The sequence below is a fragment of the Bos taurus genome, chromosome 10 (genome assembly GCF_002263795.3).
Source record: "Bos taurus isolate L1 Dominette 01449 registration number 42190680 breed Hereford chromosome 10, ARS-UCD2.0, whole genome shotgun sequence".
Taxonomy (NCBI): Eukaryota; Metazoa; Chordata; class Mammalia; order Artiodactyla; family Bovidae; genus Bos; species Bos taurus.
Window position 1 is genome coordinate 96,424,346 of NC_037337.1, and position 17,014 is coordinate 96,441,359.

A 17,014-nucleotide genomic window follows, 5' to 3' on the forward strand; every position below is an offset into this window, starting at 1 on the left:
TGTCTTTTAACCTCATGGCTGCAGTCACCATCTGCTGTGATTTTTGGAACTCTCTTGCTTTTTCGATGATCCAGTGGATGTTGGCAATTTGATCTCTGGTTCCTCTCTCTTTCCTAAAGACAGCTTGAACATCTGGAGTTTCATGATTCACGAACTGCTGAAGACTGGCTTAGAGAATTTTGAGCATTACTTTGCTACTGTGTGAGATGAGTGCAATTGTACAGTAGTTTGAACATTCTTTGTCATTACCTTTCTTTGGGATTGGAATGAAAACTGACCTTTTCCAGTCCTGTGGCCACTGCTGAGTTTTCCAAATTTGCTGGCATATTGAGTGCAGCACTTTCACAGCATCATCTTTTAGGATTTGAAATAGCTCAGTTGAAATTCCATCACCTGCACTAGCTTTGTTCATAGTGACACTTCCTAAGGCCCACTTGACTTCACATTCCAGGATGTCTGGCTCTAGGTGAGTGATCACACCATTGTGGTTATCTGGATCATGAAGATCTTTTTTGTATAGTTTTTCTGTGTATTCTGGCTACCTTTTCTTAATATCTTCTGCTTCTGTTATGTCCATACACTTTCCGTCCTTTATTGTGCTCATCGTTGCATGAAATATTCCCTTGTTATCTCTAATTTTCTTGAATAGATCTCTAGTCTTTCCCATTCTATTGTTTTCCTCTATTTTTTTGCACTGATCACTGAGAAAGGCTTTCTTATCTCTCCTTGCTATTCTTTGGAACTCAGCATTCAAAGGGGTATACCTTTCCTTTTCTTCTTTGCTTTTCACTTCTCTTCTTTTCTCAGCTATTTGCAAGGCCTCATCAGAAAACCATTTTGCCTTTTTGCATTTATTTTTTGGGGGATGGTTTGATCACTGCCTCCTGTACAACATCACGACCCTTGAATCCATTTCTCACTTCCACTGTAAAATCATAAGGGATTTGACTTAGGTCATACCTGAATGGTCTAGTGATTTCCCCTACTTTCTTCAATTTAAATCTGAATTTGGCAATAAGGAGTTCATGATCTGAGCCACAGTCAGCTCCCAGTCTTGTTTTTGCTGACTGTATAGAGCTTCTCCATCTTTAGCTGCAAAGATTATAACCAATCTGATTTTATATTTAATGTATTATATATAAATCATATTTATATATATTGAAATAGCAGCCAGAAATGGTGTTCAGACCCCCTAGCTAGAACATTTAGGTCAATTATATGGTACATGATTCAAGAGAGACAAGGCGACTAAGGGTTCAGACTCCTTGAGCTTGAAGATCTGAATCAATTTCTCAGTCAAGCAACACACATCCAATGAACTACTGATAGAAATCAAAGGGAATCTAGAAAGGAGATAGAGATGGGTAATGAAGACTATCAATCATGGAAAGCTGCTTCTTCACTAAAGCTCATGCATTCATATTTGTAGAGACCTTGAAGGGGTTTCTAATGCCTAGTGAGGTTAATGAAGACATCAAAAAATGTGTTTTGGAAGAAGAGGCTTCCAACTCCAATAGCTTCTCTTGATTTGATAAACAGACTTCCATGGAAGCTACTCAACTCTAATTTGTACAATTTCAGAAATCATACTCCTAAGAAGTTAACATCCCAGGGCCAAAACTGAATGGCAGCCAATGGATGAATAATTAATCTTTCCTCCCTTAAGACTAGACTGCCCTGTGATGTATTTCAGGACTTCCCTCAGATTAAGGAAAGTGCATTCTTTAGAGGTAGCAATTCAGTAATGTAGTGAATCTTTCCCTGTCCCTCCGCTCCATGTTCACTTTTACTTCCTTAATCCCACTTACCATTCATTGCTCGTGTTTAAGTAACTGATTCAACTTTCTAGAGACCCCAAGCTAAGATAATATCTAAAAGCAAACTCCAACATATGAATGAAACCCCCTTCTTCCTCAATCTTCTCTCTAAATATTCACTTTGTATCTGAATATCTTCTCAATATTTTCAGTTCAGTTCAGTCGCTCAGTCATGTTCCAACTCTTTGTGACCCCATGGACTACAGCACGCCAGGCCTCCCTGCCCATCACCAATTCCCAGAGTTTACTCAAACTCATGTCCATCGAGTCAGTGATGCCATCCAACCATCTCATGCTCTGCTGTTCCCTTCCCTTCTCCCACCTTCAAACTTTCCCAGCATCAGGGTCTTTTCCAATAAGTCAGTTCTTTGCATCATGTGGCCAAAGTATTGGAGTTTCAGCTTCAAAATCAGTCCTTCCAATGAATATTCAGGACTGATTTCCTTTAAGATGGACTCTCAAGGGTCTTCTCCAACACCACAGTTCAAAAGCATCAGTTCTTCTGTTCTCAACATTCTTTATAGTCCAAGTCTCACATCCATACATGACCATTGGAAAAGCCATAGCCTTGACTAGACAGACCTTTTTTGGCAAAGTAATGTCTCTGCTTTTTAATATGCTGTCTAGGTGGGTCATAGCTTTTCTTCCAAGGAGCAAGTGTCTAATTTCATGGCTGCAGTTACCATCTGCAGTGATTTGGGAGCCTCCCCCCACCCCCCACCCCAAATAAAGTCTGCCACTGTTTCAGCTGTTTTCTCATCTATTTGCCATGAAGTGATGGGACCAGATGCCATGATCTTAGTTTTCTGAATGTTGAGCTTTAGGCCAGCTTTTTAAGCCTCCTCTTTCACTTTCATCAGAAGGCTTTTAGTTCCTCTTCACTTTCTGCCATAAGGGTGGTGTCATCTGCATATCTGAGGTTATTGATATTTCTCCCGCCAATCTTGATTCCAGCTTGTGCTTTTTCCAGCCCAGTGTTTCTCACCATGTACTCTGCATATAAGTTAAATAAGCAGGGTGACAATATACAGCCTTGACGTACTCCTTTTCCTATTTGGAACCAGTCTGTTGTTCCATGTCCAGTTCTAACTGTTGCTTCCTGACCTGCATATAGGTTTCTCAAGAGGCAGGTCAGGTGGTCTGGTATTCCTATCTCCTTCAGAATTTTCCACAGTTTATTGTGATCCACACAGTCAAAGGCTTTGACTGATCCGCAAAGTCAAAGGGCCAATACTTTATTATATTTTAAATACATTCAGAATTATAATCACTAGTATGAAACTGATCCGAGAAATAATTACATTTTATTGAATGATGAAGTGTCCTCATAATTAATCATTCTGTTTTTATCCTTGCCTCCAATAATTTACTTTCAATCATAGTGAAAACTTGAGAATTTTATTTGTTTCACTCCTCTCATTAAAGCTCTCAAATGTCTTTCCATGTCACACAAATAAAGGCAAAAAGGCTTTCAGTGGCTCATATTTATCCACATTTATAACTTCGACTTCTTTCTCTGCTGTTTTCCCCTAGATCACTCCAGGCCAACCAGTTTGGCCATCCTGTTTTCCTTTGAGTCATCCAAACACAGGCCTCTCTCGGGACCTTTGCAGTCCTCTCAGTGCAGAAATACAGACGGCTATGACTTCCATTAGACAACCACATGCCTTGCTCCACTGCTCCCTTCAAGTTCCCCCACATATACTACTTCTTAGTTATAATCCAGATTCCTTCCTGTCAATTTGGCATCCCCTACTATGCCAAAGCCTTTGACTGTGTGGATCACAATAAACTGTGGAAAATTCTGAAAGTTATGGGAATACCAGACCACCTGACCTGCCTCTTGAGAAACCTATATGCAGGTCAGGAAACAACAGTTAGTACTGGACATGGTACAACAGACTGGTTCCAAATAGGAAAAGGAGTACGTCAAGGCTGTATATTGTCACCCTGCTTACTTAACTTATATGCAGAGTACATCATGAGAAACACTGGGCTGGAAGAAGCACAAGCTGGAATTAAGATTGCTGGGAGAAATATCAATAACCTCAGATATGCAGATGACACCACCCTTATGGCAGAAAGTGAAGAGGAACTCAAAAGCCTCTTGATGAAAGTGAAAGTGGAGAGTGAAAAAGCTGGCTTAAAGCTCAACATTCACAAAACAAAGATCATGGCATCTGGTCCCATCACTTCATGGGAAATAGATGGGGAAACAGTGGAAACAGTGTCAGACTTTATTTTTTTGGGCTCCAAAATCACTGCAGATGGTGACTGCAGCCATGAAATTAAAAGATGCTTACTCCTTGGAAGAAAAGTTATGACCAAACTAGATAGCATATTCAAAAGCAGAGACATTACTTTACCAGCAAAGGTCCATCTAGTCAAGGCTATGGTTTTTCCAGTGGTCATGTATTGATGTGAGAGTTGGACTGTGAAAAAAGCTGAGTGCCGAAGAATTGATGCTTTCGAACTGTGGTGTTGGAGAAGACTCTTGAGAGTCCCTTGGACTGCAAGGAGATCCAACCAGTCCATTCTAAAGATCAGTCCTGGGATTTCTTTGGAAGGAATGATGCTGAAGCTGAAACTCCAGTACTTTGGCCACCTCATGCGAAGAGTTGACTCATTGGAAAAGACTCTGATGCTGGGAGGGATTAGGGGCAGGAGGAGAAGGGGACGACAGAGGATGAGATGGCTGGATGGCATCACTGACTCGATGGACGTGAGTCTGAGTGAACTCCGGGAGTTGGTGATGGACAGGGAGGCCTGGCATGCTGCGATTCATGGGGTCACAAAGAGTTGGACACGACTGAGTGACTGAACTGACTGACCTTCATCCCTTCTTTATCTTCTCCAAAACATTTATTACTGTCTAAGGCAGACTGGCTGTCAAAGGTGGCCATAGTAATCTATACCATCGTTATACTGCATGGCCAGTTTCAATGATACTTGATATTTTCTTTCATCAAAAGAGGGAATCCACCTCTCCATTCCCTGAATCTGGGTTAGCCTTATGATTTACTTTAACCAAAAGAGTGTTATCGAGGTGATCTTGTGAGAACTCCAAACCTAGGCTTACAAGGACTTCACACCTTCAGTTTCTGTGTTCTAGAGCATTGCCCTGGGTTCACCATGTGAAGAAGCCCACTTTAGCCTGCTGGAGGTTGAGAAATCTTATGAAACACAGGCAAACTTTGCAAAATAAAACCCCTAGATCGGATAACAATAGCCAACACCAAATGCAATTTGTGTGACTGAAGCCATTTTAGACCAAAAAGCCTCAACTGAACCACTAGATGGCTGTGGCTGTACGACTGACCTCAGGGAAGTCTAGTAGAAGAACCGTCCATCCATAGAGAATGGTTTAGAAAACTTGTGTTGTACGTACAGTCTTAATTTGCTCAAAGTCTCCAGTGCTAAAATATCCACTTAAATAATTCCAGAATCATTTTGTTTTTAATTTGGATTCATCTGGGATGTATTTTATAGAATACCAAGCTTTCCCCATATTGCCTGAACAGCTATATCAAGTGAGTGTTGATGAAATTAATCATCTGAGAAATTATGTCATCTTCAGTCTGTCACTGAGGTGGAACATTTTGTTTTGATGAGCAAATCCATAACCATTTGGATCAAAAAGAATTGAAATGTATTCACCAGTTACACTCCCATTGATTAGAGACAGGGATAATAAGTGGGTAAATAGTTATTGATCTTAGACTTCCAATTAGGCATTTAGGCTGTCAGTCCTTGGAGAAAATCTAGAAATGTGCTCAATTTTCCAGGAATTTCCAAACTTGTTTCTTACACCTAGATTGATAAAGCATGTGATGCTTGCAAAATCATTCAGATTTTAATGGGTTTGGTCTTGTGAATTCAGATATGTTTACCTCTAGTAGATAAAATGAAATCTTCTTTATTGAATCCTAGCTGCACTAAAATATTCAGAAAAATATGTTTAATCAGTCATGTACCACTTACAGACAGTACATTAGAGCTATGGCCCACGTAATTGAAAGGACAGTGGTGATGTCATGTAGCAGCCTTGGGGCATGCACATTCCTATTAGTATCCTATTATTGTCATCATTTGAATGTCTGTTATACTTAGCACTGAAGTTACAAGTTGAAACTCTATTCTCTATAGAACATAATTTCTCCTTCTTTTTCCATTTTATAGAAGCTTATAGCTGAGCCTGAGCTTTCAGGCCATTTAAATTATTCCTTTATTTCTCTAGGTAGATTTTGTCAAATCATATATTTGCAATTAGTACCAAAGAGCAATTTTCCCTCAAGAAGAATGTTTCCCTAGACTCAGAAATGTGTATGCAATACTTGTATTATGGAATCTACAAATAAGAAAATGAAATACTCTGTCCTGTAAGTTGTATATGTTTCTAAGAAGGGATGAAATATAGAGGCAGTGACCTGATACCAAAAATATCCAATTATAGATTAAATTTTGGTAGAAAAAGTCAACATTAGAAACTCAATTTATCAATTATTACCCAGGGGAGATAGTTAAAGTCTCATCAGGCAAATCTTAAAAAGCTAGTGAAGACTTACATGAAAAGATGCTCAACATCACTCATTATCAGAGAAATGCAAATCAAAACCACTATGAGGTACCATTTCACACCAGTCAGAATGGCTGTGATCCAAAAGTCTACAAGCAATAAATGCTGGAGAGGGTGTGGAGAAAAGGGAACCCTCTTACACTGTTAGTGGGAATGCAACCTAGTATAGCCACTATGGAGAACAGTGTGGAGATTCCTTAAAAAACTGGAAATAGAACTGCCTTATGATCCAGCAATCCCACTGCTGGGCATACACACTGAGGAAACCAGAAGGGAAAGAGACACATGTACCCCAATGTTCATCGCAGCACTGTTTATAATAGCCAGGACATGGAAGCAACCTAGATGTCCATCAGCAGATGAATGGATAAGAAAGCAATGGTACATATACACAATGGAGTATTACTCAGCCATTAAAAAGAATTCATTTGAATCAGTTCTAATGAGGTGGATGAAACTGGAGCCTATTATACAGAGTGAAGTAAGACAGAAAGAAAAGCACCAATACAGTATGCTATCACATATATATGGAATTTAGAAAGATGGTAACAATAACCCTGTATACGAGACAGCAAAAGAGACACTGATGTATAGAACAGTCTTTTGGACTCTGTGGGAGAGGGAGAGGGTGGGATGATTTGGGAGAATGGCATTGAAATATGTATAATATCATATGTGGAACGAGTCACCAGTCCAGGTTCGATGCACGATACTGGATGCTTGGGGCTGGTGCACTGGGACGACCCAGAGGGATGGTATGGGGAGGGAGGAGGGAGGAGGGTTCAGGGTGGGGAACACATGTATACCTGTGGTGGATTCATTTTGATATTTGGCAAAACCAATACGATATTGTGAAGTTTCAAAATAAAATAAAATTTAATAGAAAAAATTCCATTTTGACCAAAAGGAACATAACAGAGCATTGCTGATTTTTCCTTTTCCTCCACTCTCAATCTAGGGAAAAAGCAGGGAAAGAAAAACTAGAAATTCAGTATTTAGGCAAAATAATAATCATAATGATTTCTACAGAGTCCTTAATAAAGACATAGTAACTTTAAGAATTTTTGTCTGTTTAGATTTAGGAATAAATTAATCCACCAGAGCTTGGGCAAAAGTTCATCTTTGGTACCATTAATGGCACACTCCTAAATGTAGCAACATGACATGTTAGGAATCTCCTACATAAAAAACACAGTTTTTATATTAATGGCAGAAACAGCTGGAGGAGTAAAAGACCTTGGCTTGGTTGTATAATTTTTCAGTCTAAAATTGCACCTACCTTCTTTGTATAAATAGCCATTTGTATTTCACATAAAGCTGCCAGCTGCATGGTCAATAAATACAACTTCATTATCTTTGCAAAGTATCCCTTGAATCAGGACTGCACAGAGGCATAATCCTTAGAACAGGTCAATAATACATGGTATCAAAGCCAGGTGTAACTGTCAGTTTTACTACCCTCCCCTGGTAGACCCATTTGGATGGTTAAATTTAAATCATAGGGGGAAGTAAACTCTGTTTCTAACTACATATAGCAAAATATATGTGTATCAGAAATATCTTGCATATTTGCAAATGCTGGTATACTAATATGTATACAAGCAGCCAGAAACCTGTATGCAGGTCAGGAAGCAACAGTTAGAACTGGACATGGAACAACAGACTGGTTCCAAATAGGAAAAGGAGTACGTCAAGGCTGTATATTGTTACCCTGCTTATTTAACTTCTATGCAGAGTACATCATGAGAAATGCTGGGCTGGAAGAAGCACAAGCTGGAATCAAGATGGCTGGAAGAAATATCTATAACCTCAGATATGCAGATGACACCACCCTTATGGCAGAAAATGAAGAGGAACTAAAAAGCCTCTTGATGAAAGTGAAAGAGAAGAGTGAAAAAGTTGGCTTAAAGCTCAACATTCAGAAAACTAAGATCATGGCATCTGGTCCCATCACTTCATGGGAAATAGATGGGGAAACAGTGGAAACAGTGTCAGACTTTATTTTGGGGGGCTCCAAAATCACTGCAGATTGCGATTGTAGCCATGAAATTAAAAGATGCTTACTCCTTGGAAGGAAAGTTATGACCAACAATAGATAGCATATTGAAAAGCAGAGACATTACTTTGCCAACAAAGGTCCGTCTAGTCAAGGCTATGTTTTTTCCAGTGGTCATGTATGGATGTGAGAGTTGGACTATGAAGAAAGCTGAGCACTGAAGAATTGATGGTTTTGAACTGTGGTGTTGGAGAAGACTCTTGAGAGTCCCTTGGACTGCAAGGAGATCCAACCAGTCCATCCTAAAGGAGATCAGTCCTGGGTGTTCTTTGGAAGGACTGATGCTAAAGCTGAAACTCCAATACTTTGGCCACCTCATGGGGAGAGTTGACTCATTGGAAAAGACGCTGATGCTGGGAGAGATTGGAGGCAGGAGGAGAAGGGGATGACAGAGGATGAGATGGCTGGATGGCATCACTGACTCGATGGACATTAGTTTGGGTGAACTCCGGGAGTTGGTGATGGACAGGGAGGCCTGGCATGCTGCAGTTCATGGGGTTGCAAAGAGTCGGACACGACTGTGTGACTGAACTGAATTCAACTGAAGCAGCCCCAGGCATCAGTTGGTTTCAGATAATTAACCAGCAGCATTAACTATGGATTTTATATGAATATATCTATAGATAAACCTTTCTTATTTCAAATGAAGTGAAGTGAAAGTTCTCAGTTGTGTCTAACTCTTTGTGAAGTCATGGGCTGTAGCTCTTCAGTCTCCTCTGTCCATGAAATTCTCCAGGGAGGACTACTGGAGTGCATAGCCATTCTCTTCTCCAGAGGCTCTTCCTGACCCAGGGATCAATCCTGTGTCTCCTGCATTGGAAGCAGATTCTTTACCATCTGAGCCATCAGAGTGAAGACCAAGTCCATTTCAGATGGAAAATTTCTTTTTTGTGACCAAGTTTCTTCTCTGCTGGGCATTTAGAAGACTTAAAATCTTGGCCCCTCTGTGTATTTTGCAAACCCATTATTCCAGTGCTTAAAAGGTTGGCACTGAAAATGTTAAAATGAATCAGATTCACAGTAAAAAGAAACTCTGCCAAATGGTAGGTTTTCGCGAATATTGCATTTGATTGATAAAGACAGCAATAGTAAAGGCCACCACAGGCTAAGGATGTATAAAATATCAGGTACCGTGCTCAGACCTTTACAGATATCATCTGGTTTTGTCAGAAGAATCCTACTCAGTGGGTAGTTTTGTCATTTGCCCATTTCACAGCTAAATTCACAGGGACAGGAACTTTTCTCAAGGCAACACAGGAGTTAGTACTAGAGCTATCCTTTGAATCTCAGCACTGCAGTTTATAAAATGAGTCCAAGGTTTCTGGTACTGTTTCCTTCTCTCATTATTTGTGCTCATTTAACCAATGTTTGCTGAGTACTTACTCGGTTAAGGTTGAGCACTCATGGACCTAGGCTGAGGACCTGGAGCCTGGCTACAAGCCTAGACCAGCGCAAGGACAGAGAATTGCTTCTATCTCAAGTGCCAACTCTGATTAACTGTCAAGAGCGGTCTGAAAAAATGTGTTAAGAATTCCATAGTTGAGGTCAGGTCAGCAAGGAGCAATGGGGGAGGGGCAGATGAGCAATGTCTATGATGCATGAGGGGAGATGGGGACAGTAAAGGTCACCAGTATTTGACTTTCCTGAGCTAAGGGATAACAAAAGAATAGCAGAAATACTCAGAAGTGAGTGGTCAAATGGACTTGAGAAAATAGAATACCGGAATACTTTAGGATCGATATTAAAGCAATGTGGAGCTTCATTAATAGAAAGAGATACAGACAGAACATGGTGTGCAGGTCAAGAGTGAGCAAAGGCAGGCAAAGAAGGAATCAGATGCTAGACAGAAAGATGTGCAGCTGTTCAACAGGATAGTTGAAGGGCAGTCAGAAAAATGGAAAACCAAGTATCCCAGACAAATAATATAAGTAAGTTCATCTTTTTATTAAACTCTGTATTTATTTTTACTTATCTATTTGTTTTGGGCTGCATTGGGCCTTTGCTGTTGGGTGCAGGCTCTCTCTAGCTGTGGTAAGCGGGGGTTACTCCCTAGTAGAAGTGCACACATCTTTTATGGTGGTGGCTTCTCTTGTTGAGGAGCACAAGATTCTAGAGCTTGGGCTCAATAGTCGTGGCACCCGGCTTAATTGTCCCCTTGGCATTTGAAATCTTTCCTGACCAGGGATCAAACCTGTATCATCTGCATTGGTAGGCGGATTTTTAACCACTGGACCACAGGGAAGTCTATAAGTTCCTTTTCATGAGAAAGATTGTGGATAACTAAGCTGGAATACCTGCTGCAGCTCCAGAGGCACAAACTATCACTCCATGATTTACCTGGGCTGAGAGGTCAGAGGGTACCCTGGACAGAGGTGGAAAGAATGGGGAGAGGTGTAGCCCGGCTTTGTAGCTGAGACCTATCTTAATAATCCCCAACTAGTCTGGCTAAAAAGGTGGCTCTAGCTCAGCAGAGGCCACCTTTATGCTCTCCCAGGCCTGCTTTTTGACTACACAGCCTCCTGTTTTTTGCATCTGTTTTGGTAATGCACTGCTCCCCACTCCCAAGCAGATATCTGAATTGACAGCTGTTAATCCCACTTCAGGAGAAATAAATCTTGCCAGGGCTGGCAATGAGCAGGTGCATTTCCACTCACCTGGATCAAACCAGAGTCTCCCAAGAGAATACAATTTGTGCACACAGCCCTTATCCCCCTTGGCAACTGGAGGATTTAGCCCAAATTGTAGTACCTAGAGCCTACAGTTTGAGTCAAGTGGCCTGGAAGAGAGATAAGCACACACTTCTGAAATGCATGCAGTAACTAGCTCCGAACAGCATAAAATATTCAACTCAGAATGATGAATTTTAATTTTATTTCAAAAGCCTTTTCAAAGGGAAGGTGTCAGAGCTTAACACTTGCTACTGGGTTTACCATAAATGGCTAGCTGCCAATTAGAATCTGTTTTCCAATCATTTGTGATCTCATATATGAAAATGAATTATGTGGTTCAAGAAGAAATAAAATCTATAATCCTCTGTACTGTGCTGAAATACTAAATCACGATAAAGGGGTGAGAGGTGAAGGTGAACGCTTTGTTGATTTACACAGAAATAGCAAGCGTGTAGCTCAACGAGATCTCAACTCAGCTGGGAAAGCATTTGGCTCATCTTGTTATGGAAAATAAAAACAAAAACGTGGATTTCTAAAAGCTTTAATGAGCTTCCCAGGTGGCTCAGTGATAAAGAATTCGCCTGCCACAGGTGGTGTGCGTTCAACCCCTGGGTCGGGAAGATCCCCTGGAGAAGGAAATGGCAACCCACTCCAATCTCATGGACAGAAGCGCCTGACAGGCCATAGTACAAGGGGTCACAAAGGAGCTGGGCACGAGTTAAGTGCCTAAACAGCAACAAACAAGGGTGAGGCTTAGGATCTAGAAGACCAAGTCAAATTATGTTCCTGGACAGGAGGACTAAGATGATCAGCCTAGCAGAGAGGCAAGAGTGGTGGGAGGAAATGCGAAAGGGTGCACTCATATCTTGGCAAGTGCGTCATTGTACCAACAGGATCCAGGAACCTGAGCAAAGCCTAGCATTTTTTTTGTGTGTGGGGGGCAGGTATCCAGTAGAATGGGACAGCTGATTTTGTACCTCAGCACAATGCATTCTAAGACAGCTTTATTACTCATTATGGCCACTTGGCTAGGCATAATGAGTGACACCAAGATCATTTGAATAGAAAGCCCCTGGGACTCTTTGCAGTTTGCATTCTGTAATCTAGGGTTTTTGAGGGCTTATTTTAGCCTTGGACACTCTTATGGATCAAATCATGCTCCCCCCGCCCCCCAATATGTTGAAGTTCTGACTCCCAGTACCTGTGCATGAAACTTTATTTGGAAATAGAATTTTTGCAGATACAATCAAGTTACAATGAAGACATGGTAAATTAGAGTGGCCTCTTAATCCAGTATGGCCTGTGGTCACCTAAGAAAAGGGAAATATGGAAACATACAGAAACACATAAGGGGAGAATGTCACATACCAACTGGAAGTGGAGGTTGACATGTTTACAGCTGCAAGGCAAGGAACATAAGAGGTGTCCAGTAGCTGGAGGACACAAGGAAAAATCTTTCTTTAGAGCTTCAGAAGGACCATGGCCCTGTTGGCAACTTGATTTCAGTCTTCTCACCCCCCAGCTGTTTCCAGATGTGAGTGAGATAATACACTGTTGTTGTTTTAAGTCATCATGCTTGTGGTACTTTGTTACAGCAGGCCTAGGAAGCTGATACAGTTATCCTTATTCTAATAAAATATACTCAGAACCTTGAAGTATTGAAAAAACAAGTAGATACAAAGTTTATCTGGTGGAAGCTGAGATGAAAAGTCACAATTCATACCTGAAATATTCCTAGTCTATTGAATACTATAAAAATTAGGACTTCTCTGAGAGATGTTTAACTCTCTTGAGAGTGTGAATTAACACATGCTAAGCCTTTTTTTTTAATTAAAAAATATACTTATCTCATGGGTATTCATCTAAATGATTTTCCATTAAGTGAAGGTACCCGTATCATGAGCATTCAGATCAAGCATTATGATATCCCTTGTACTCCCAGAATCCCCTCATGTTCCCTTTAGCAACCCAAATGACATCTCCTCTCTTGGCTGCTTACTATCAAGTCCTTTTTTTTTTTTTTTTTGGAGGTTAATTGCTTTAAAATATTGTGTTGTTTTCTGCCATACCTCAACCTGACTCAGAGAGGATACACATGTCCCCTCCCTCCTGAATCCCCCTCCTGGCTCCCTCCCCATCCCACCCATCTAACTCATCACAGAGCACTGGGTTGAGCTCCCCATGTCACACAACAAATTCACTACCTTGTTCTTTTTGTTTTTGAAATAATGTGTCTCTTTTTTAATATAAAGTTATTTATTTTAATTGGAGGCTAATTACTTTACAATCTTAAAACACTTAAAACACTTTTGGAGCCAGGGCTATTCTCTTTTTTTTTAAAAATGCAACTGAATCCCTGCCAACTTTCTTAAGTATCCAATAACTTTTGTTGTTTCTCATAATACTTAGAAAAGTTGATGTTAACCAGCTTGAGAAGTGAAGTATTAGTTGCTCAGTTGTGTCCAGCTCTTTGTGACCTCATGGACTATAGCCCACCAGGCTCCTCTGTCCATGGAATTCTCCAGGCAAGAATATAAGAGTGGGTAGCCATTCCCTTCTTCAAGGGATCTTCTTGACTGTGGGATTGAACCTGGGTCTCCTGCATTACAGGCAGATTCTTTACTGTCTAAGCTACCAAGGGTAGCTAGCCTGTGGCAATATCCAATTCACCTGTAAATTTAGTTAAAAATATAAAAACTGCAAATAAGAAGTTTTAAATTATTATCTAATGCAATTGTACCCTTTTTTCTTTCTTTTTAAATTATTCAAACCTGCAATAGTTTGTGCCTGTGTAATTCAAAGAACTTGCTATCTGACTCTCTTTTTAAGAGTCAGGGCATATTTCAAAAACACTTTTTAACTTCCAGCTTGATATTTTTAGAATACTTTGCCTATGAGGAAGTTATATGTAAATTATAAGGAATGAATCTAAATAATTAATTTTCATTTATTTTTATGTACTCTCTCATCTAGATGAAAGCTGAATATGTATAAACAAAGTAATGTTATTATTGTATCTCCGTCTTTTCACCAAACTGATGAGGTGACTTCTAAAACCATCCAGTGTTTGAATTGTGTTCATTTTGTATCAAGTATTGTTCTAAGTGACTTTACATATTTTAAATTACTTAACCTCATAAGAATACAATGAGATAGGATGGTTATTATTCACAGCCTACCACAGAGGATACAGGTCACAGAGAGTTTGAGTTGATTCCCCAAGCTCACAGATGCATGGAGCTCAGATTCACACCCAGGCTCACTAGCAGTTGAAGTCCATAGTCATCTTATTAGACAAGCCTTGAACAGAGAGGCATGCAATGATAATGTCATAGAAATAAAGGCAAGGGAAAATATTTAAAAAATCAGCCATAACATTCCATGCATTTCTCAGGTTGAGCTCTAAAACATTTTTCTTTGAGGCTCTTCAGAAGAAACACACTAACAAACCAAGCAAGCCAAAACCAGTCAGCTGCAAAGATCTCACAGAGACCATTTCTTTTTTAAATTGAAAAGAATAGCAGCTTTTCAAAACACCTTCCAAATATTGAATTTGAGAATTAATTCTTCAAATTATAAATGCATTCATGCTTTGACCCAGCCATCCTGCTCTAGGGGATTTATCTAACTGGTAGACATACATGCATACAGAAATGATTCATGAAAGCTAACCACAGAAGTATTGGACTTAATAGAAAGGGGCTGAAAATAGCTCAAACGTCTGTTTCTAGGGACTAGTTAGAGACAGTGCATCCTATGTGTGATGCCAGAAGGGCAAAAAATATGTCTTTAAATAAGATGAAATGTTCATATCATAATATATAGCATAATACACTGTAAATAGATCAAGAAACTAAATATAACTTTGGCTTTCCAGGTGGTGCTAGTGGTGAAGAACACACCTGCCAGTGCAGGAGATGTCAGAGACAAGGGTTTGATCCCTGAGTTGGAAAGATCCCCTTGAGGAGAGCATGGTAACCCACTCCAGTATTCTTGCCTGGAGAATCACATGGACAGAGGAGCCTGGCGGGCTACAGTCTACAGTGTCACAAAAAATCAGACATGACACGAGTGAAGTGACTTAGCCTGCATGCAAGTATGCCTACTTATATGTATAAGAAGATACACTGGAAGGATTCATAAAATTCAGAAAGGACAAGTCTTCTTTCTCAACCATGATACATTGACAAATACCATTGATTCTGCTCTCAAAACAGACCACGAATCTGACTACTTCTAACAACCTCTTACTACCAGTACTATGGTCCAAACCATCATTATCTCATGCCTGGACAATTATAATAGCTTCCACCCTTGAACCTTAAAACCATTTTAACGTGGGAGCCAGAGGGATCCTCTTAAAAGGATGTGTCACTGCTCCGCTTGAAACCCTCCCAAGTCAGAGTGAAAATCAACACATATTATGACTAGCAAAGCTTTATATGATTTAACCTTAAGTTCCTGCTCTATTTTCTACTAATCTTCCCTTAGTTCACTTACGGGGACCCCATCCCTCTATCTGGAATTAGGAAGATACTCATTAATTTAAAAAAAAAAAAACAGTGAAAATAATGAAAAATTTTCTCTGCAATGAAAACATTCAATTGCCTATTATTAGATGCTCTTATACCAACTTCTACCTAGTGGCTGTATTTGCTGCTGCTGCTAAGTCGCTTCAGTCGTTCCAACTCTGTGCGACCCCATAGATGGCCTCCCACCAGGCTCCCCTGTCCCTGGGATTCTCCAGGCAAGAATACTGGAGTGGGTTGCCATTTCCTTCTCCAATGCATGAAAGTGAAAAGTGAAAGTGAAGTCGCTCAGTCGTGTCCGACTCTAGCGACCCCATGGACTGCAGCCTACCAGGCTCCTTCGTCCATGGGATTTTCTAGGCAAAAGTACTGGAGTGGTGTGCCATTGCCTTCTCTGGCTGTATTTAATAAACCAGAAATAAAAGAAACTTGCCTCTGAAAGTATAAAAACAATGGAATCCAAAAAAATTAAATTGAATAAATAACTGTATTCCAAATTCACGGTGGTATATTTATTTACTTTTAAAAATTAATTATATAAGAAACATCATCTATAAGTGTAGTCACTACCTTGGATTATTAATCCAAGATCATTCTTAAGAATCCAAAAGTTTTTTGTTTTGTTTTGTTATTTTTTACTATCAAGACTAGGAAACAGATTTATGGTGGTGTTGCTAATACTTTCATTTCTTTCAAGAATATCTTTCACCTAATGGTAGTGGGGTGGAGATAAATAGGCTTCCAAGTTTGATACTTGACCCTTCATTCATAAGCATAAATACCAGAATTTGTGCTGTTTGGAAACTGGAGAAATAATCAATGTCAGATGAATTTGTCCCAAGAGCCCATTTATACTGGAACTTCATTTGTAAACTGAAGTTGATCTCATTCAGATTACAGTTATGTACTGCTTATTGCAATTACATCTTCCAGCATGCTGATAGGTGGTTTATTTCTTTTCCTTCAAAGAATAGGTGCCAAGACAAAAAGTCAAGACCATACCAGAAGAGTGTGTTTCATGCGGTGCTCTTGGAAGATCAGAGGTCATTCATTTTTACGATCATTCCCAGGACTCCTTTTATTCAAGAACTGAAGAATAATAAATTAACTTGTCTAGAAACTATTGGATCTAGTGATTAATTTAACTGGCTGGTTTGAATTAATGAACCTGTTTACAAGTCTTGGAACTTTTGCAATTAAAAAAAGGGAAAAAAAGGGGAAAAAAAAACCTGTCAAATTGGGATCTTTACATGTACAAAGGACACAGTCCTACTGAGTATATTTTTTTCCCCTTGATGAAACTGTAGTCCAAGTGGAAGGACCAGAGATCTCCCTGTGCCTGTTCATCTCCTAAACCAAGACTACTG

General features: G+C 39.9%; 1 long non-coding RNA gene across 1 annotated transcript in view; it reads left to right on the plus strand.

Annotated features, from left to right (window-relative positions):
* LOC132346313 (uncharacterized) overlaps positions 1 to 16,736 on the plus strand; it is an 85,865-nt gene extending 69,129 nt beyond the window's left edge. Inside the window, exon 3 of the long non-coding RNA XR_009496101.1 lies at positions 16,622 to 16,736. This is a non-coding gene — a long non-coding RNA (uncharacterized lncRNA). The remainder of the gene's footprint in view (positions 1 to 16,621) is intronic.
* The last annotated feature ends 278 nt before the right edge of the window (positions 16,737 to 17,014 follow it).